Source organism: Spinacia oleracea, chromosome 2, assembly GCF_020520425.1.
Source record: "Spinacia oleracea cultivar Varoflay chromosome 2, BTI_SOV_V1, whole genome shotgun sequence".
Lineage (NCBI taxonomy): Eukaryota > Viridiplantae > Streptophyta > Magnoliopsida > Caryophyllales > Amaranthaceae > Spinacia > Spinacia oleracea.
Genome location: NC_079488.1, coordinates 80,619,441 through 80,640,376, shown reverse-complemented (window position 1 = coordinate 80,640,376; position 20,936 = coordinate 80,619,441). Strand labels below are relative to the sequence as shown.

General features: G+C 38.5%; 1 long non-coding RNA gene across 2 annotated transcripts; it reads left to right on the top strand.

Moving 5' to 3' along the window:
• The first annotated feature begins 6,700 nt into the window (after positions 1-6,700).
• On the top strand, positions 6,701-12,590 carry LOC110796116 (uncharacterized). Of its 2 annotated transcripts, none has more exons than XR_008928081.1 (6): positions 6,701-6,985; positions 8,192-8,333; positions 9,361-10,208; positions 10,804-10,927; positions 11,018-11,119; positions 12,226-12,590. It is a non-coding gene; the product is annotated as an uncharacterized lncRNA (long non-coding RNA). The 2 variants fall into 2 exon arrangements; XR_008928082.1 differs by having other exon boundaries at positions 6,708-6,985; positions 10,074-10,208.
• Positions 12,591-20,936: the final 8,346 nt, after the last annotated feature.

The following is a 20,936-nucleotide window of genomic DNA, read 5'->3' as shown; positions in this document are numbered from 1 at the left end:
AATCTTTGACGCCCAGCCTTGGGCGCTGAAAATACCTGGAACGTGTTTTTTCCTAATTCCTTGAGGATTAGAGTTCTACAATTCTATTTTTCCACAAACTCTTTTCTATAAATATAGCCCAAGTTCGACGTGAAATCACAACACACAATTCATATTCTGAGTATTGACTCCAACCCCTAGCCTAAGCCTCACGCTGCGAAATTGTTCACGCGTTCTGTCGCAATCGATCCATAAATCGAACAGAACGTATCATGTCCCATAATTTGAGATTCGTTAAATAAAAAGGAGAAATAGCAAAGTCAAAGTGGTTAGTTTTCTGAGAACCGTGACGCACCTCTCAAGGGTGCGTCGTAATGTGTCCCTTTTCTATGATTTAATTGCTTTCCTCGCCCTTTTTATGAACTGTTAAACTAACTAAATCTGATTGTTTTACCACGCCTAACAAATATAATATTTTTGGGAAATTGGATTATCATGCTAGGTCCCTTAATGCTATTTAAATCAGATAATCGCGATCGATCTAGTATTATATGTTGCATATTGCTAAAATCAACTCAGATTAGTTTAATAGTTAACGCATGTCCCTTCAATTATTTATGCTGAGCTAGTAAGGATATCCTACCTCTGGAGTTATCGACGAGCGAGTACTCCTCTCGGTAGTTACAGTCCCCCGAACCCTCAATCTCTACCTTGCTGGTGTATGTTGAGAGATCCCCACACCAGGGATCACAAGGGAACCTACGGCCGTCGTGGTCAAACATAATTGCACTCCCTTTATGTCACGATAACCGGGTTTTGTCAGTTTTTCTCATTGTCGTTAATAACTGAATGGCGACTCCTATATTACTAGTCAATTGGGTGTAAACTCACAGGAAATCCAATTACACTTGATTGAATAAAAAGAATCGTCACACCCACGAGGGACGAGGTCACGCATTAGCCTCGTGCTTTTTCGACCCCCTCACAGTGGCGACTCCACTGGGGATAGTGAAGGAAATACTCGTGCTTGTAGGTAATCAAAATAGCCGAAGGGTGAAACGATCCTACCCCGCGTTTATTTCCCAATCAAGTTGGGACGACCTGAAAATCAGCATATTAATGTGAACGGGCAGAACCGCATAACGAATCTTCGCTCCCTGGGTGTTTCATCTCGGGAGTTGGGACTAAGGATACCCATCGCCAACCGGGGGGTTTATACGCTTCGAATGTTGTCCACTCGGCACTTTCGCTAGTAGTACACCCGTCCCGAACCCAATCGTTCGCCCATTAGGTCCCTCTCGCCTGCATGCCCCCTTGGCTTGCACTTGCGGGTTGGCCTCTTGAGCGAAATTCGTCTGCTGAAGACACTACCTCGATCGGGGCATGTGTTGGATCTACGATAGAAGCGGTACCAAGCCAGGCGCAAATAACTACCCATAAAAGCCTATCATAAACTACATGACATATTATTATTGCCTTATGATGGAATGTTAGTTATGTGTAGCGAAATATATGATTGTGTGTGAAAAACTATCCTAGAGAAACCAACGACCTTAAAAATTGCCCAAACATTCATAAACCAATTTGCCAAAGAGTTATACCGAAATACGTGTTCCACAAACCCGAACGATCGCCACAAAAATAAGCGACGCTCGGGATGGCCTGTAACGAATCCCACAAACGCTGCACAACGCGTAAAGGACGTTATAAGGCAAGCACGCAAAATTAAAGTCGCAAAAACAAAAGTATACGCAAACAGAAAACGAGAACCACCCAGGGACGCATTTTCAACGCCCCTGGCTGGGCGCCAAAATTTCTCACGCCCGACGCTGGGCGCTGAAGTTGTTGCTTGGCCTTTTGGTCAAGCGCAGCAGCCTCGGTGCCCGCGCGAAAAAATATACGTAGCAAAAAAATAAACTTTTCGAAAAAAAATTGCTGCGAGGGCGTATGAAAAGGCACTCGATTCTAAAAGCGACTTGTAAAAAATAAAATAACTCTTTGTGTCGTTGTGAGGCCTCCTATGACGACAATGTTCGGCTCCGAAACCGAGCACGCTAATCGAAATAAACTTGAATGTCACATGGGCAAAATATTCAAAAAATAATGTTCAAATGAAGTTTTCAAGGAAAAATAATGTTCGAATAAAAAATAAATCCGAGTCTAGACTAGGCTATGCCAAAGTACAATCTAAATCCTAAGTCTTAGTTGTCTTATCCATAGAATCGGTCCTAATGCTTGGTGTCGTTCTGCAAGTTAAAAGGTTAAACCATATTGAGTCTCCCTTCCTAACATTTAAATCAATGAGCACCCATATGTAATTGTCATCCCTTGCTAAGAATCCACGGCCTCAATACTCTCTCTCACCAATAAAAAGAATATATTATAGTATTTGCAAGATGGAAACAGTCACATTCTGAAAATCATTCCCCATAGTCGCACAACCCCCAAAGTGAACCTAAGGTACCAATACCATTGGCAAAAAATTAATGGCCTCAAGGCTTATGATCACATTGGGTCACGACTATCATAGTCCTCTCGAGTCACTCGCTCCTTGAAATACTCCTAAGTACGGACTAAAAGATTTTCCATGAATGCAACATGACAAACCATGAAAATACCCAAATCGGCATGACATAAGGCTACCATTGGGGTAAAAGTTACACACTAAGGGAGAAGCCGCACTAATGATTCTAGCCTTGCAAAAATAAAAATTCGATCTCCCCAATTAACTACCTTGCCAACATTAAGCAAAATGGTGCATGACAAATGAACACCCAAGGGTTAAAATCTAAAGTGTCAACCAACGAAAGTTATGGTCCAATTAGCCTAAGTCTGAGAGTCGCTTGGTCAAGTATTATAGGCTTACGCCACGTCATTATTTTGAGTCTAGGCCACCTCCTTGTATTCATACACGGGTTATAATCAGAAAGATTAATGAAAGTTCGAGTCTAAATCACAACTTCCAATTAAATCCTAGAAACTGGAATCTAAAAAGAAGCAAAAAATTATTTTCGATGTAATTCTTTCGTTAAATTTCAATAAGGTAAAAACAACATTTTTGTATCTACGCTATTTGCACATTTTAAGAAACGACTAAATACGCTTGCAAAGTAAGACAATTTAAAGGTCCACCCTAGGCCTACTAAAATTAAAGGTCCACCCTAGGCCTACTAAAATTAAAGGTCCACTATAGGCCTACCAAACGAGGCTCACTCAGTCTCGCCTCGTGACTCAAAGACCACAACCATCTACCTTTTAGCCCAAATAAATTTTTTTGAAGGATTTATGTTGGGGAGGAATCCCAAGCAAAAAGAAAAAAATAGAAAGAGAAAAGGGAGAGCGAAAGGAGCAAGCCATGAAATACTTAAAAAGAAAGAGAAAAGGGAGAGCGAAAAGAACAAGCCATGAAATACTTAGCCCGTACCTCCCAAAGTACGAAATTTACCCAAGTAAACGAAGGAAAAGAATTGAGTCAACCAATCCAAATCATAAAATTCTACGATGTCTACCCTTTCCAATCCTTATGCTCTTAGACGCCTTTGCTCTGGGGTCCCTGTTCAGCTCATTTAACCCATCCATGTTCTCATTGCCATAACCCAAGAAACCATTACTTCAACTCTTGTTTCTGAACTTGTTATCAACTGCAAACCACGTACGGCCATTGACACGTGCGTCATACCCATTATTTCCAAAGCCCAAACCTGTTCTTACACCACCATTGGCATAATGACCATATAACTTGTGTGGATACATCCTGTTAATATACCCTTGAGTCGTCCCTATGCTACTCATTGGCCTTGATTGATGTAAACTCGTGACATTAGCCTGAGGCCGTAAATATGAATCCTAGCAGATGTAATCCTTATGCTTGACCAATACCTATACAAATTACCCTATCTCATTCAACCCATCTTTCAAGCCGTCTTGAGTCACAAATAAAAAAAACAAATGAAAAATACAAAAAAGAAATAAATAATAAAAAAGGAACTTTGCAAAGCGCCTCTAAAGTTAGTCTAAAAAGAAAAAGGAGCATTTAGCGCACCAAAAAGATCCGCCCAGAAATCATTTTCAGCGCCTACAGCTGGGCGCCGAAATCTTTAACGCCCCAGCCTGGGCGCTGAATCTCTCTGCTTGCCAAATTTTGTCAAGAAGTGCTCGTCATTTTATCCGCACATGCACGGAAAAATAACGAACACTTGGAGGGGTACAGCACGTATTCAGATATACATACCACCAAAAAATACATGTACTCAAAAAAAAAATATAAAACAAATTTTTGGCTTACGGCAAGGCAGCAGATTAAAATAATAATAAACTTCACTTATTCCACCGTTTCAAATAATATGTTTCCACCTCAGAACATACTTGTTTAAAATCGGCATTCTAAGAAACCATTTTCTAGGCTAAGAACTACGCAAGACCTGATTCAAAATTAAATCTATTTAAGGCGGATACGTAGGCAATCCATGATTCGGTCCAACCAATTTGCAAAAATATTAAAGCCTATAGAAAAACAAGAATAAAGAACAGAAGTCCCTTATTGAAATTTAATTACTTGCAACCCAAGTCGAAAGAAAAGTCAAAGGAAGAATCCAAGTCACCAAGATGCCAAAACGAGCACACATCGAAAAATAATAAGGGCACATACCCTTGCCAGGAGGAGCACTCACACTCCTAGGCACTTAGCCAAGACTCAAAAAGATCGCTTTGCATCAATTGAATGGGGGCTAGCACAAGCGTCCATGACCTCTAAAATACTCGACTTGACCCTCCCTAAAGCGAACTAACTCACTTAAAGACCTTCTTTCACCACTAGACATAATCGTTCGCTTAAAGACCTTCTTTCACCCCTAGACACAGTCATAGTCGTCGACAAGTAGTAAAGGCAGTAAGCTTGCAATAAAGAGGATTGTTCTACGGCATCACCCCATCGTTCCTTCGAACTCAGGGCACCCGTTCATGGTAATTCAAATGCTTGCTAATCCCCTTTGAAAAAAATAAGACATTGTCAATATGACTTGGCACTTAACCGAGGCTCACCCTACTCAGACATGTGACACGGGCATCTAAAATCGAAATCTGAAAGCATTATTAATGGGAAGACATAACAACAACTGGGGGCTAAAAATTGAAATAAAAGAGCTAGGGAAAAAACTAAGTATACCTTGACCTTTTGTGCAGACATACACCAAGTAAATCCAAGTCAATTTGAAAACGGTTTATATTCCCGCAATTCTGGAAAAGATGGCCCCAAAAGCCTAAAGCATATGCCAAACGGGCACAAGTGTATCTTGACGCCTGCACCCTAGCCTCCAACAAATCCTTATACAGCATTCCAAAATCGTAACAGTATTTTGATTCACTCATGTAATCCTGTACGAACCCTTCTATAAGTCAACTTACTTAGGACACCTCGGATTGTACACAGTAGGACTCGGATTTTAAATAATTTTCAAATAATTTTCAAAGACTTCTTCGAACATAATAAAGTGTCGTTGGTTTAAGCTAAGTATGAATTTGTCTCAATGTTGCAAGTGAGTCAAAAAGATTTCTAAATATGATTAAGGGTAAAGAAAGGCACCTAGCTTTTGGTCAAGCACTACTAGAAAATATGGAATAGAAAACGCTGAATATAGGACGGTTAAGTTTGTTAGGCGTTGTCTAGGATTATAGAGAACGCATTTATCTTATAACAGTTGTGTGAAAAAAGAATAGAGTACTGTTACCTTACCTAACCGTCTTATATTCTTTACCATAATAATAAAAAAAATTAAAAATTAAAATACTTAGTAAAAATATGAAACTGTTTTCAAGATAACTGTTTTATATTCTTTTACAAAATTATTTTTACAATAAAAAATAAACCTTAATTAAACCAAATCAAACATTTTTTTTTAAAATAAAAAAGAAAATAACAAAGCAATTGAAATTTTACATAGTACTCCGTATGAGTTAGGCAGCAGAACTAGGGATGGCAATGGGTAGGGTCTGGGTAGGGTCTAGTAATACCCGGATCCGGACCCTAACTTTTTGACATATACCCATACCCTACCCTTACCCTAAAGGGTCTAAAATTATAAGACCCTTACCCGGATCCTATGGGTCCGACAGGGTATGGGTAGGTCTAGGGTCTTATGCGGGTCCGCGTTAAACTATAACTTTTATTTTCTTTTTTGTATGCAATTATATGTAATATGCAAAAATAATACAAGAACAACGATTAGTAAGGCATTGAAAACAAATAAATAGCTAGTCTTCAAAAATTACCCTTGTCTTTCCTTAAACACATGCAATACATTTTAAAGTACGAAGCTCATAAGTTACAAAATCCCACATTCTTAACTACACAACATTAATGTTAATAAATAGACATCCATTCAGTACTTTAGAGTAGTTATCGTCCATATCATCATCTACTTCATCATCAAGATCCTACAAAAAAGTGAAGTACATAAAAATAACAAAATTTAAGCGCGTCTAAATATAGGGTATGGGTAGGGTATGGGTCTTAAGGGTCCGCGGGTAGGATATGGGTAGGGTACGGGTCTGAAAAAATAAGACCCTTACCCTACCCTAAAAAAAACAGCATATGCCCATACCCTACCCTTACCCTATAGGGTCTAAAAAATAAAGACCCATATCTTAATTTTAGGGTAGGGTCCGACAGGGTCCGGATAGGGTCCTGGACCCGCTGCCATCCCTAAGCAGAACATGAGTTCCCAAAAGTCAAAGGTAGAAACCTTGCAATCCAACCTCTGCTCGCAAGAAAAACCGAAAGCCTCTACACCGCCGCACTGCACCGCCACTCCTCACTCTGCACCATCGCTCTCTTGCACCTCTTTCCGGCCGCCTTCCAATCTCTGGTAAAACCCTCAGAAAACCACTCTAACCTCTGCTCGCAAGAAAACCCGCAACACCTCTGCACCGTCGCTCTCTTTCACCGCTTTCCTTCCTCCTCCAACCTCCGGTAAACCCCGGCTGCCCCACCGCTGCCATCAATTCCACGGTTAGTGTGCTTAATTCTATTTTATAGCAGCAGTTTGCCTAATATTTTGATTTCTGATGAATTCTAGGGCTTTTATTGAATTTTTTTGGACTAATGAGTTGAAAATTTGACGAACTTTTTGAATTTTCGGCGAGTTAGTATCTTAGTGATTTGATTTTGGAATGTTTTATGTATATAGCAGTAAATATTGAAATCTTTTTGCCCTTTGATTTGAGTAGAGTGTGAAAAATTGAAGTACTGCATATCCTTTCATTTTTACCCAAAATTTAACATTTCATGATCCAGTTTATTGGCTACTTACTAAATTTGGAGGTTAGAAATTAGAATTTTGGTTGTTGACTTAAGATAAAACTGAGGTTGATGATTCAGTTGGTCAAATGCAGTTAATTATGTGTTGTTTGCCTTAAAGACTTCTCAAACTTCTAAGGAGATGTACATCAAAGACACTTGAGTCGAGCCTCCTGTAGGATATAGGGAACTTTATGTCAATAATTGTTGTTGGCCTGAAGATTAGAATGGAGACTTGATTTAGATTTTGAAGGTTTTTGTTACATTGTTCCTTGTTTAAGAAATAGAGTAACAATGTTGCTTAAATTATGGTTTATGGCCTTGATTAGAAGCAATGTATTTGAAGTGTATTTATTGCTCATGTAATCCTGAAGGTGCTGGAATTGATGGCTTGTATTTTTCGTGTTTATGTGATTTTCCTCTGCGGGTTGTTTATGGTCGAGCAGCTGGTTCAAAGATAAATCTTATCTAGGGTTGACTCAGATGTGTACTTGTACCAATTCCTGTTATTAGCTATTGATGTAACTTAATTTTGATTGCAGCTCTTGCAATTGTGAATATGCAAGTGTGTTTATGGGGGGTGGGGCTTGTTTAGTCGGGGGCTGGTAGCTCTACTTCTCTTGAGATAAATGCTTTATATGATGTCCAGTTGAGTTATTATGCCTATGTTTGGAATATACCCGGTTGTATTGGCATTGCTTCTGTAAAGGAGGTTATAGTTATGGGAGATCATGCACGGTTACAGCTGCTTATATTTGGTTATTTTATATGGAACATTTTGGCTCAATATGCTCAATCTAGGTGTGTATTTCATATAATTCTTCAGCCACAAAATCAGCAGTAAATCACTTGGATTGTACTTATTAATGATATTACCAGAGTGGGGATTATGAGTAATATTTGAAGATATGATTGCAGATCTTCTTCAGCAATGCCATTGGATGGGTTTTCTAGCATTAATGTATTATAAAAGGAGACTAAATCCCTTGGGTACTACGACAATACGGCAGATTTCTCTTTTCTATTCCTCGTGGATGATTGTCAGCCATAGCCAAACAAGGTATTTCATCCTCTTGATTCACTTTTCCTATTGAATTTTGGTGTGATCCTCAACGTATACATGACCTTGCAATAGAGATTAGTATAGGAATTTATGATACCCCTTTTTTTTAGATCAGTTCAAGCGCTATACCCGGTTCTCTTTATACTGATGGTATAAGAAAGCCCCTGTAGGCGACAGTATGACCAGAGATGTTTGTATGCCCCCTGTACAAGAAACTGAATATTGATTCTGATTTGTTGCTCGAGTGTCGAGAATGGATGATAAACCGTCATTGCCATATACTTAAATTCGTCTATACTACTGGTCTAAGGCCTTTCATGCAAAATATATCTGATTACACCATTATTGCCCTCTTTTTTTCTTAATATTACTTGATTAACATGCTCCATAAAAGGTGAACTAATGAATCATCATGTTTGGTATTTTCTTTGAGTTTTCTGCCTCCGTAACATTTGTGAAGTCAAGTATTTCAACTCAAACTTTGGACCTCCTATGCTTTCTATCTAATTGACATTACTGATAGATTTTTTATGATGTGGGCAGCATGCCTTTGTTCCTTTTATATAATTTGGATTGTAAAGCACCGAACTTTGGCATACCTGATATGATCGATGCATTATGATCCAACAACTTATTTATTACAAATTGTCTGCTTGTGTCTAAATGTAGAGCAGAGTTTAATTAGCAAGTTGTGATATATTGCTATCTTTCTTGCTCGGTTTGCAACACTATGCTCATGATCTATTTATTACAAATGTTTGTCTTAGTGTCGCATATAGAGTACCATAGTCAGTTAAGCCGCATAACAGTCGAGCTCGTATGTCGAAATATATAGTCAAGCTCGTATGTCGACATATATAGTCAAGCCCGTAGAGTACTCTTCTTCTATTCCAGCAATCTCGACATATATAGTCAAGCCCGTAGCGTATTTTTTTTCTTGAGTTCTCTGGTGTTAGTAGCTTATTATATAAGTTACATACCTTTATTTGTTCTATCTAGTTGACATGCCTGATTTTTTTAACAGGCCTTTAATTCTAACGGAAGTATCACAGGCCCTCATTCTACTTTAAATAAGATTGTTCCTCCACCTGCTTAGGTATATTTCATACATTCTAGGTTACTCAGGATCACAAAGGATTACATTTCACAAAACAGTAGTAAAATGATGATAGAATTACCTAAAATTTTGAAGCATGGGTTCAATATTTCTTAATTCAGTACTTTCCTTATGAATCTGGAGAACCTCAACCATTTGACAGTACGGTCCACTAAATTCGAATTGTCCTCCCAATGAGTAAGGAACATCTGAATGTAAATCCTGAAAGAACTTCAAGGATCATTAAAGGTTTTCCAGGAGAAGATTAAAAAATGTTAGCCAACTTCAAGGATCTGCTGGATAAAATGTTTGTCCTAGATCCAGATAAAAGACTAACTGTCTCACAAGCTTTGAATCACCCATTTATTACGGGCAAGTGAATTCAGTTGCTGATTTTCTGAGTCCAGAAATGTTGTAACACTAGATTTTTGTACATTCCAGTCTTAGTTTATATCAGACTCTAATCATTGGGAATTTATCTATCTATCTATCTATCTATCTTCTGCACTACTGTGGGCCTGATATTGAGGGAGATTGCTTCCGGCGTCATTCAAGTTGGACTCAGAAGGCTGATATCTGTTGGGAGTTCACTTACTGGCAATTCTCAATTGATTGTGTTCTGTTTCTATTGAAATTTCCAGTTCTTTGGGGCAACCTCCAGTCTCTAGAGGCCTCCAAGGCACCCTGCAGAAGCTTTGGCTCTGGAGTTGGGGATGTCTGGTGCTGCTTCTCATGAAAGTTATATCAGAGAATTTCCCAAGCTACTGCAGCTCTATGTAAGTTTCCTCTTTATATGCAACCTCTGTCTATCTTCTTCTTTTATGATTTCTTGTTAGCTTGTATGCCGAAAGTCTCTTGGTTATATGTTAAAACTTCCGTGCTCTTATCCTTTGCCGATCTATCACATGTTAGTATGTTACGTATGCATATGAGATCACACAATGATAGTATTATTATTTTATTTTATTTTAAAATTGGAGCTTGAACGAACTTTAACCGAGCTTATTAACAAACATAAATGACTTTATGGACGAAAAATACAAGTTGATTGATATACGATTTGAATACATATTTTTTGGAGTTCGATTTGTCTATTAATCAAGTTTATACTTTTGTTAAGCCCGTGTGTTTACTTAGAAACAAAGTTAGATTTATCTATTAATCAAGTTTGTACTTTTATTTTTAAGCTCGTTTTGTTTACTTAGAAACGAGCTTCGACCCAAAATTGACTAAGTTTGTTCATCACAAGTTAGTAGTGAATAAAACTAGCATCCCACAATACTATGCAATAGTACGTAGTATGATCTTAATAAGAGTTATAGTGTTCCTTTTATCTTTGCCCTACATATCTGAACTGATTGAAATTCTCAGTTACAGAAAGAAAGAGGAGGTAGGGAAAATAGATGTCTTAGTTTGGAGTGGACGCCATGGTTGATACTCTTCACAAGCAGGCGCATGATCCCTTGTTCTCAATGACATTGAGATTCTTGATAAGGTTTTTCTTCTTTCTAGCTAAAGCCCTGGTTTATTTACATTGACTATATATGAGTGATTGTCGCTTATGTTCTTGATTATTTTCTATAAGGAGTTCTGTCTTCGTCAAGGAGTACCCTCACCCATCCTGGACCTGACTGAAAAGGTTGCTTCTTGAGGACAAAGATGCTCCAGCAACACCCCAATTTGTGAGGTGAGATTCTCAGATTTTCCAATTGTATGGTCATGTTTTAAAAGATTGGACTGTCCTGCTCTTGCTTAATTTCTACTTGGTGTTAAAATTCTATTCCTGAGGTCAAGAATAGACCGCATGCTTATTGTGTGGGTTAATGTTAGAGAGCTGGAGAGTGGACATTGGAATTATGTGACTGATATAAATCTATTTTCTAAGCAGTCACAAGAATTCATGTATTCAATTGGGTTGCTCCGTTTGATGATATTGTCTCATGGTCATGTAATGCAAGTATCATAAGTTGGTTGTTTTCCATTGTATGAATTATGCATAGAAGATTCTGTTTTTTTTAATCTAAGTATAACTAATCAAAAAGCATAAAAATGTAAAGACATTCTTCATTCTTCAAGTTAAAATTTAGCTGGCTGAAGATCACAAATGTTCAAAGGGACAAATCTATCTTGGCTCAGCTTATGTGTTATGCATTTCATGTTTAAGTATCAGATGAATGATAGAAAAGGAATGATTGGCAACTATAATATTTACTTCTATCCCCAATAAGGATTAAGGACTATCACAATTTTGTTCAAGCAAAGAACTACTCTTTACAAAAAAACAAGACTACAATGATTAATTCGACAGAGATCAATTCTAAGTGAAAACAATTATTAAATTTGCAATTGATGCTCCAAACAAAACAAATCATGAGGGAAATTCGTATATAAAAAGTTTACAAAAGAGATTCATATGGAGAAAACATACCAGGGAAATTCAAGAAGAAAATTATCAGGAGTGAAAAGAGTGATATAGGAATTTAGGGTCAGAGATGAATAGTGGGTGGGAGATATGAAGAGTGTGGCGACTTGGAGGTTACAGGCAGTAGTGGGCATTTAGGGGTTTTGAATTTTTATAATCCTTTCTTATTTACACAATAGGGAAGTAATCCGACACTTCATCAAAGCGCCCCAATTTGTTTAGTCCCTTCTCTTCTCCAACATTATTTTAACGAGTGTCTCTACATAAGTGCTCCTAAAGACTATTTTCTAGTAGTGTATGTACTCCTGCATATGTTATCCTTGAGCACTAGCATTGAACTGAAAACCTGCTTTGTTCTGATATTCACACAGGCAATAGAGAGGAGCTAGAGCTGCACTGAATGATACCACAGAAGCTCAGCCCCTCAAGAAGAGACCACTGAACACACACTGGCAGCACCAACTGTTGTGCTTGAGCAAGAAGAATTTCAGGGAATATATTCCGGAGTGCAAGCTGAAGTGCTGCTCCTACTGATGTCCAGCTGGCTCATTCAAGAACACCACAGGCTGATTTTCTTTGCTTGATTACTAAACATGTACGAAGAAAGGGAATGGTGTGGTTGCACTTTTTTCCCCTTTCCATTTTGTAAACGCATAAGAGTAACTTGTAAAACGTACGTTATATTTTAATATATTTAATGCTTGTTTATGAAAAAAAAATAATTTTTTTTCAAAAAGAGGGTGGAATAGAGGACGGTTATCTAAGAAAATCGTCCTCTATATTTATGTAAAAAAGGAAGAATAGAGTACGCCTATCTAAGCAAGCTGTCCTCTATTGTAATAAATAGATGACATTTAAGTGTCTCAACCGTTCTTATTTCTTCTATATTTTCAGATTTAAAGAAGGGAATAGAGAACGGTTAGATTAGATCACCGTCCTCTATTCATATGTATATAGAACGTATATCCCAACCGTCCTCTAAACTATAGAGATCGCTTAGCAGGAGAACGGTCCTCAGGCGTCCTCTAAAGCCTATTTCAACAGTTCTCTATTCTCTTTTTTGTAGTAGTGAAGGCACACTTCAACATGTGACTACCTTGACCATGGCAATGTCGCACAATACGACATTTACAAGAAAAGTAGCAAAATCACTACTCGAACGTACCTCGCACTAAACGAGTCTGGTTCAAACTATTCATGATCCATGTCGCCATGCAAAGCATTATAGCACCAAGCCAATCCCGTAGCTACAATTGGGGGTTTGAGAAAAACACTCTAAAAATGCTCGAAATGACGATTTTATCGCAAATTCTCGACGCTAATGCTATACATACATCATAGGGGCACAATCCTAAGCTTTAATCGTGTAAAACGAACCTTAGAATGGCTACAACCCCTCCCAAATTCTAAAGCACTACTTAGAATATATAAAGTCACCCCACTAACAAGGGTAACTGAAAATCGCGAGTCACCAAAACTCCGATCAAACTACTGCACCTAACGCTCGCCCTATAAGCGCCCGTTACACAGTCTACGTCGTTCCAAAGCAAAAGCAAAAGAAAAAGAAAAATCAAGGATAAGAACTGTAAAAATATACCCAGAGATAATTTTCAACGCCCAGAGCTGGGCGCCAATATCTTTAACGCCCTAACCTGGGCGCTGAATATCTCTGCTTGCTAAATCTTGCCCTGATATAAAAACAAGAAAGAAACATCTATGAATCCTCGCATCGAACGAAGTAATAAGCTGTGCACGCCCACGCAGAAGGTGCTACACTTGTTCGAGCACCTGAACGATTCAGCGCGATGAAATACTCCAATGCAAAAAATATATATAATAATGATATCCCTGAAGGAAATAATGCCCTTGGTCCAAGTATGCATTCTATGTTAAGTCTAATAAATGCGGTTCAGTATTAATTAACAAGTTAATAATTCAGTGAGATCAAGTGAGCTGAATGCCTAGCTAGAGGCCGCTTCAGTTCAAGAGGAATTAATGATATTAATCCACAGCTTACTCTTGACTGAACCCGTAGGGTCACACAAATAGTACGTAAACGGATCAAGTATTTAATGGCATTAGATACTCCATCTATGGATATTCGGAATCGACGGATCTTGGTTTCAGTGGGAGCTGAGATCGTCACAGGCAAGAAATGAATACTCCGGAAACGATGATATTGCCGGAAACGGAAATATGGATCGTATCGGAAATATAAATATTATCCAGGTCGTAGATGTTGCCGGAAACGGAAACATGGTACGTATCGGAAAATATTATCGGAAATGGAAATATTACCAGAATCGGAAATATTGCCGGAAACGGAAATATTGTCAGAATCGGAAATATTATCGGAATCGGAAAATAATTCCGGAAACGGAAATATTAAATATTTGTTCGAAACGGAAATTGATTCCGGAATCGGAAATATTAAATATTGTTCGTATCGAAAATGAATTCCGGAACCGGGAATTTAATCGGAAGCGTATCGTACGAATTAGCATCGGACGAGGCCTGCCGGACGAAGGCCCAGCACGAAGTCGGGCCATCGCCCAGCAAGCCAAACGCGCGCCCAGCCAAGACAGCGCCCAGGCCCACCGCAAGGCAGGCCCAGCGCGCGCCTAAGGCCATGGGCCTCGCTGCGTGGGCTGCTGCTCGCACGCACGCATGGGCGGCCCTCGTGGCTGCCGTGTGTGTGTGTGAGTTTGTGTTCATGCACGATTCCTAAAACTATTAGAATTAGTATATGATTAAATTCCTATTCCTAAAAGGATAAATTAATTAATTAGAGTTCTTGTAGGATTCTAAGTTTAATTAATTCGTATCCTACTAGGATTCCAATTCCCTTTCCATAACTCTATAAATACGTGCCTAGGGTCACATATTTTCATAGATTAATTCAAGTATTCAAAGTGAGTTTTGAGAGAAAAATTCAGCCATATTTCTTACCTAAGAGTGCCGAAAATTCTAGTACCTTAAGGGCGATTCTAGTTGGTCAATCTTAAGGCGGATCCGGACGTGCTGTGGACTATCTACGGAGGGACGACACTTGGAGTCCTAAAGACTTGTTCTTGTTCGGTTCGGGCGCAGCTAGGGAAGGCACGCAACAAAGAGTATGCATCTAAATTATGCTATATGATTATGTGTAAATAATATGTGTTCCTGGCTAAATGGTTTTTCCGCATGATTTATGAATTGTCATATGTATCATAAACTAACAGTGGTATCACGAGCCCCTTATTATTTTCATAATCTAAATTGCATGAACATGGTTAAATATTACAAATTTGCAAGAATTAAAAGGGGTGATTAATTTTCGTAATTGTTAATTAATTGCAAATTGCGTTTATTTAATTATACGTACGCAGTTTTTCGGCAGTTTCTTCGTTACTCATCCAAATCGAGTGATTTTTGTGTCAATTCCGCATGTAAAAGGCATTCTAAAATTTTGACAAAAATAATATTTTTCTGCCGAACCCAGAATTCTCAAATTCGAAGCCTAACTATGACTTTTCGGAGGTTTTAGTTTTTCGAATGCAAAATTTCGTAAATTTAAGATGTTAAATTAAATATTTGCGATTCTTGTTGATAAATCTTGAATTTTTGATTGACCTACTGTATATGTTTAACAAGTTTGAATGCCTAGCCTTGTTAATTATGCAATCTAATTTATAATTATGATTAATTTGTTGAAAATTAGAATAATTTAGAATTAATTTGATTTTCATAATTAATTATAATTTAATTAGAAACCTATGATTAAAAACCACCATAAAAATTGTAAATTTATGATAAATTTTAAATTTTTATGACCTAGGCTTGAATCCATAATAATCGGAAATCAATTGAATAATAAATTTTCGATTTTTTCGCCCTAAAATTATGAAATTAATATTATTTATTAATTTGTCATTAATTTTAAATATAAATTTTAAATTTTTTATGCGATTCGTTCATATAACTTGCACGCACAAAGCAATGGACGCTTCGTGTTACCCTTAAGGGGTGTTGTATAGTGCGGGCATGCGACGACGAGCAAGGGAGCTCGTCGCCCATGCGGCACGAATGCAATGAGCAAGGCATGGTGCACGAGCACAAGGCAGCAGCCCTGCCTTGTGTCGTGGGCCACGAGCTATGGACGTATGGGCATGGGCGAAAGGCAAGCCATGGCAGTCGCGTGTGGGCAGCAAGCGAGCTGCGCCACAACGCGCACTGCCTCGCGCAAGCGCGCGCAGCCTCGCGCGCAGCGAGCGCAAGCTCGCGTGCCACAAGCGCTGCGCCCAGCGTTGAACGCGCGCAATTGCTCGCGCACAGCGAGCGATGGCTCGCGCGCACAGCGAGCAATGGCTCGCGCGCACAGCGAGCGATGGAGCGCGCGCAGCGTGCGCTGGCGAGCGCGCACAGCGAGCGATGGCTCGCGTGCGTCGAGCGCTGGCGTGCGCGCAGCAAGCACCACAGCGTGCGATGGCTTGCGATGGAGATGCAGCAGCTATGCGACGAGCGCATGGGCTGCGCGCACATGGCCAGCAATGGCTGTGTGCGTGCGGCCCATGGGCGTGCAATGCGTAGGGTGTTTGCGTTGCGATTAGATCGTTTTGAATGTTTAATTTGAAATTTTCCAGTTTACGTAATTTTAATTAATTTTAAAATTAATAATTTAAATTATTTTCTTGGATTTTAATTTTGAATATTGTAATTATAATAAATTTTATTTATTCTAATTATTTTACTAAAATTAAAATCATGAATTAATTTAAATACGACTGAAATTAAATTAAACTTTTGGATTCAATTATAAATTTATATGAGCTTTAAATTTTAATTAAATTTGTATGTTTCCGGTTAGACTAGAAATACATTTTTATGTTTAAAATTAGTAAAGCATATGAATTTATTGGTTTAAGTGGGAGCCCTTTTAGTCATAAACTCTTGATTAGGTCTACGAATCCTTAAGGTTAAAACAACTTGATTAGAATTAATAAGGACTGAATAATTGGTAGATTATTGGTGCCCTTGATTAATTGCTGCAAATGTTTACGTGATGCATAATGTGTTTTACTAACCAGCTATGTGGGCCATTCATGATAATGAATGGGTGAGTGGTATATATTGTATATGTACTTTTTTGCAGGTTATGAAGTGACTAGTATGGCCCAAATAGGATAGAAAATATGGTCTGCGTACCATTAATTTGAATGTAATTGGTCTAAAGTACCAAAGTTGTTTTTCAATTCAAATATGGTCTGCGTACCATCAAATAGTTGTAATTAATTATAGCTTATCCTATTTGAAGAAAATGGTGCCTCCCACGGAGATTTTCAAGACGGACTTTGAAGTCAAAGCTTCAAGATGAAGTCGGGCCATACTAGATCACATTTATCTTATGCATGCTTTAAGTTATTTATTGCTTTAAATATGTCTTAATTATGCATGAGATTGTGGCTTGATTATGTTGCATGATTAAGGATTTTAGTTCACTTAAAATCTAACCAACATAGTAAAAGCCTTAAGTTCCAAACTTAAAAATTGAGTTAAAAGGTGCCATGCCAAAATATACACTTGCTTGGATATCCTTTACATCAATCTAGTAATAGTTTTCGCTCAGCGAGGTGTTACTTATTGGTCCTAAAGGGGCAAGGTACACAAATAATTGTGAGTACATGTTAGTTTTGGTGAAACTCAACGATATAAGTAAGGAGTCCTTTTATGTTGTGGCAAAATCGATAGGTTTACCTAATAAGTTCTTAGACGTACCTATCAACCAAGAATAGTTTCTAGACTATTAGCAAAAGGCTTTTGCTTACCTAAGATGTTCTAGGATTAAGTCGACAAACTGTGCTTAGTTCTTCAATGATTTTAGGATCTTGGAATCATTTTATTCACACCTGCCGGAACACATAACTTGAATAAAATGCTTAATAAACATTGAATTATGCATGTATGCTAGAATTTAAGTTTATTAAGAGAAACTGTGAATGATTATTTATTTGTTTATTCTTTTCAATTGTAGTTTTTAATATGGCAAACAACAATTCATTCAACATTCGATCAATTCTCGAAAAGGAGAAGTTGAACGGGAAAAACTTCCTTGACTGGCAAAGGAACTTGCAAATAGTTCTTATGCAGGAAGAAAAGGAGTATGTCCTAGATGAGGCGATGCCCGAAGCTGCAGGCGACGGGGTCACTCAGGCAGCCCTCAATCGTTGGATTGATGCCAACAAGGATGTGAAATGTCTAATGCTCGCCACCATGAGTGCGGATCTACAGAAAACGTTCATCAACTCAGATGCTTTCACAATCATCAGTGAGTTGAAGAACATGTTCCAAGATCTGGCTCGAGTCGAAAGATTCGAGACTCATAGGCAAATTCTTGAGACCAAGCTTAAGAAAGGCGAGCCCGTAAGTCCACATGTTCTCAAAATGATTGGACTCATTGAGAATATGAGTCGGCTGGATCAACAATTTTCTCAGGAAATGGCTATAGACACCATCCTCCATTCTCTTCATAGCGGGTATGATCAGTTCAAACTGAACTACAGTATGAATAGTCTGGACAAAACGCTCACTGAGCTTCACGGTATGCTGAAGACCGCTAAAAAGACGCTCAAAAGTGATAAGCAGGATGTGCTTATGGTGCGTGGGGGCAAGTTCAAGAAATCTGGAAAGAAGAGGAATGCTAAGAAAGGTGGCAACAAGGCCAGCCCAACTAAGCAAACTGGCGCCAAATCTGTAAAGAGGAAGGTCAGTCAACCCACTTCTAAATCCGAATTCTTCTACTGCAAGAAGAAGGGGCATTGGAAGAGAGATTGCTTGAAGCTAAAGGAAGATCAGAAGAACGGAACAGTCGTTCCATCTTCAGGTATTTTCGTTATAGACTGTATACTTGCTAATTCAACTTCTTGGGTATTAGATACAGGTTGTGGCTCACACTTATGTTCCAATCCACAGGGACTAAGAAGAAGTAGAAAGTTAAGCAAGGGTGAAGTCGACCTACGAGTGGGAAATGGAGCACGGATTGCTGCATTAGCTGTAGGAACTTACTATTTGTCGTTGCCCTCCGGGCTAGTTTTGGAATTGAAAGAATGTTTCCATGTTCCAAGTCTTACTAAAAACATCATTTCAGTTTCTTGCTTAGATGCTAAGGGATTTACCTTTTTAATAAAAGACAATAGTTGTTCGTTTTATTTTAAAGAGATGTTTTATGGATCTGCTAGATTAGTCAATGGACTTTATTTATTAGATCACGACAAACAAGTATATAACATAAATACCAAAAAGGCCAAAAAGGATGATTCAGATCTCACCTATCTGTGGCATTGTCGATTAGGCCATATAAACTTGAAACGCTTAGAAAGACTTCAAAAGGAAGGAATTCTAGAACCATTTGACTTAGAGGATTATGGTAAATGCGAATCATGTTTACTTGGCAAAATGACAAAGCAACCTTTCTCTAAAGTTGGAGAAAGAGCAAATGAACTATTGGGTTTAATCCATACAGATGTATGTGGACCAATGAGTACAAATGCTAGAGGTGGTTTCAGCTACTTTATCACTTTCACTGATGACTTCAGTAGGTATGGTTATGTCTACCTAATGAAGCATAAGTCTGAATCCTTTGACAAATTCAAGGAATTTCAGAGTGAAGTAGAGAATCAATTAGGCAAGAAGATTAAGGCACTGCGGTCTGATAGAGGCGGTGAATATCTGAGCTATGAATTTGATGACCATCTGAAAGAATGTGGAATTCTATCAGAATTGACTCCTCCTGGAACACCACAATGGAACGGTGTGTCAGAACGGAGGAATAGAACCTTGCTAGACATGGTCAGGTCAATGATGGGTCAGGCCAAACTTCCATTAGAATTTTGGGGACATGCACTAAATACAGCTGCACTCACTATAAATAGAGCTCCGTCTAAAGCTGTTGAAAAGACTCCATACGAATTATGGTTTTGGAAAGCCTCCAAACGTGTCTTTTCTGAAGATTTGGGGATGTGAAGCATACGTCAAACGATTGATTTCAGACAAACTTCATCCAAAATCTGACAAATGTATCCTTGTGGGCTATCCAAAGGAAACAAAGGGGTATTACTTCTACAATACATCTGAGAACAAAGTGTTTGTTGCTCGAGATGGTGTCTTTTTGGAAAAAGATCACATTTCCAAAATGACAAGTGGGAGAAAAGTAGACCTCGAAGAAATTCGAGTCGAACAACAAACTCTAGAAAATGCTCAAGATGACATTCAGGATGAAACTCAGAGATCTTTAGAAGAATCTGGTGAGAATCATGGTCAATCTAGAAATGTTACCCCGCGTAGATCGCAAAGATATAGATCTCAACCGGAAAGGTACTTAGGTATTTTGACGAACGAGAGCTATGACGTTCTATTACTTGAAAGTGATGAACCTGCGACTTACAAACAAGCTATGACGAGCCCTAGCTCCAAGCAATGGCAAGAAGCCATGCATTCTGAATTAGACTCCATGTCTGAAAACCAAGTATGGGATTTGGTCGATTTGCCAGATGGCTACCAAGCCATTGGAAGCAAATGGGTTTTCAAACTGAAAAGGGACAAGGATGGGAAACTTGAAGTTTTCAAAGCTAGATTGGTTGCAAAAGGTTACAGGCAAGTCCACGGTGTGGACTACGATGAAACCTTTTCACCAGTTGCAATGCTAAAGTCTATTCGGATAATGTTAGCAATCGCTGCATATTACGATTACGAAATATGGCAGATGGATGTCAAAACTGCTTTCTTAAACGGTGTTTTAACAGAAACTGTGTTTATGACACAGCCTGAAGGTTTTGAGGATCCAAAGAATGCTAAAAAGGTATGCAAGCTAAAGAAGTCAATCTACGGATTGAAGCAGGCATCCAGGAGCTGGAATATACGTTTTGATGAAGCAGTCAGTGACTTTGGTTTCATCAAGAACGCAGACGAATCTTGTGTATACAAGAAGGTCAGTGGGAGCAAAATTGCTTTCCTAGTATTATATGTCGACGACATATTACTTATCGGAAATGACATTCCTATGTTGAACTCTGTCAAGATTTGGCTTGGGAAATGTTTTTCGATGAAG